Here is a 2,500-nt window from a genome sequence, read left to right on the forward strand (position 1 = left end):
ATGCGGTCCGTGACGTAGTTAACCTCTTAAGTTATGAGATATTGTGTTGAACAAAGATGGCGGCGTAGTTCAGATCAGTAACCAAGATGGCGGCCAAGAATTAAATGCAGTCCGTGACTTAGTAAACGGCGAACTGATTGAATCCAAAATTCGACAATTCTTATAATAATTTTGGGACGTTTTCATTGGTTGTTTAGCACAGCCATTGGTTATCAAAATGATTGGCGAATCCATTCGTCTCATATCCCCATTAGTTTGTCTGATGGGGATGTGTCTCCTAGCGGCTTCGGCTGCAGGGAGACAGGGTAGTAGTACTCGTCAAGGATTCGTCACTTGACACTCAGCTCAACAGGTGAGGGACCGGGAACCGACCCAGCACCTATTGGACTGAGGTACGCCGCCTGGGTAATACCTAGGAGGTCCACCCTCCCAGGCCTTGCCACTGGGCTTTTCGGTGGAGTAAGTTAATTGCTTACTGCCTGAGGCGCCCCTACCGGGGAATGCCGACGGGGTTACTCAGGCAATTTTTACAGTTGCAGGAGTGCCCCTCCTTTAGGGAAGCCTGCTGGATCCCTACTTTCCGGCCTTGTGCCACATTTTGCCGAGGTGGGCGGCAAATAAATAACTACCGCCATTAGGAGTCAAAGGCATTTTACAGTTTTGTTTTGAATATTAACCCCTTGAAAACAATTTTTGCCGGCTAAAAAACAAATCGAAAGTCTATTACTGATCTAAATACTTTATATATTAAATTTCAACGTTGTTAACCAAATATCAGGAGAGGAGTTTGGTAGAGACTGTTCACACGCACACTGACAAGATCGCTTAATATATATATATATATATATATGAACTTTATGAGTAGATAGATTATTAAAGATATTGTCAACAGAATGCTTTCACTATTTTATAGGTAAACATTAACTTTTTGCGATTTATTTATTTACATGCATGCATGCATGCATGCATGCATGCATGCAGTAGCTACCTTCAGTCTTGACAGTGCTAAAAGCACATACAGCGCCTAGAATTCCCAAATAGTCACCCAACTGGTACTAGTCAGGCTCAACGTTGCTTAACTTCGGTGATCTGATGAGAACCGGTGTTTCAACGTGATTATGCCGTACATACATACATACATACATACATACATACATACATACATAGGCGGTAGAAAATAGATAGATAGATAGATAGATAGATAGATAGTTACATACACACATACATACATACATACATGCATGCATACATACATACATACACGCATACATACGCGGTATAAAATAGATAGATAGATAGATAGATAGTTACATACATACATACATACATACAGATATATATATATACATAATGTTCGTTCGTGAATATTTTTAAGTTCTTGTAAAAAACAGAGGTGATCATTAGCTGAGACTTGCAGAAGTCTCAATCGAGTAATTAAAAGCTGTGAGTTACATGGACCAGAAAAATCGTTTATTAAATGAATAATAATTCATCGAAAGTTGTTTATTAGAGTCAATGTTCATTTGTTTTTGTATTTAAAAAGTTCAGTGATAAAGATTGGAAATATTTCAGTGAATAAAATAAATACAGATTTGCAGACGATAATGAGACCATGCGTTTTTTTTGTGTCTGTGTGTCCGTTAATGCTTGTGTGTGTGAGTAGAGGGATATTGCAGAGGGAAGAGCCCATACAAGGCACCGATTCGTAGACTCAGCTCAACTGGGTTTCACTGGTTTATTGAATTAAAATCTGACATTTTAAAAGGATTAGGTGGCTCACAGAAATACCATTTTAAATAAATTCAGAAAATTTTCTGATTGGTCCAAAATATAATTATGTGTTTTTATTTAGGATAGTGTATGCGTAGATGACATACGTATAAACCAGTTTACGAATTTGGATTTTGTACATCGATGTGTAAACATCGACCGCTATAAATTTATAGATCAACCTTCTCCTACTAGTGTATTTTTTTACGTTTGCAAAAATACATTACACATAGTTTTGCGGCAATCTGAAAAACAAAATTAAACAAAGACAACTCTATAGCTTAAGATCTAGAGATTTTTTTAAAAATCGGAATTACAATCGATAGTTGTATCGGAATCAGAAAAAAAAATTGGAATTATCCGATTACAAATTTTTATATATAAGATAGGACCTATCACTGTTTCCAATGTAACACCACACAATATGGTGCATTTTATTGGATGCAATTCACGCTGATGAACGGTTCTTGGATTTTCAATTGCCAATATTCGGCAGTTTTGCTTATTTACGAACCCGTTCAGATAAAAAAAAATGGCTTCATCGCTCATTATCAGCTTATGGCTGACCTCATTTTGTTCTCTTGCTAATTGCTGAATATGAAGAGCATAAGATAAGTGAGACTGCAAATCTGTGTCTTGCAATGTTTGTACCATTTGAATTTTATATGACAACAGGTGCAATTACCTCAGAATTCTTTGGAGTAACCTTCTGGACATTTTAATCTGAGTG

The 2,500-nt window shown here is 37.0% G+C and overlaps 1 pseudogene; it reads right to left on the reverse strand.

Annotated features, from left to right (window-relative positions):
• Positions 1-1,012: 1,012 nt before the first annotated feature.
• On the reverse strand, positions 1,013-1,129 carry LOC145265799 (5S ribosomal RNA; annotated as a pseudogene).
• Positions 1,130-2,500: the final 1,371 nt, after the last annotated feature.

The sequence above is a fragment of the Euprymna scolopes genome, chromosome 40 (assembly GCF_053919585.1).
Source record: "Euprymna scolopes isolate OS-2025 chromosome 40, ASM5391958v1, whole genome shotgun sequence".
Taxonomy (NCBI): Eukaryota; Metazoa; Mollusca; class Cephalopoda; order Sepiida; family Sepiolidae; genus Euprymna; species Euprymna scolopes.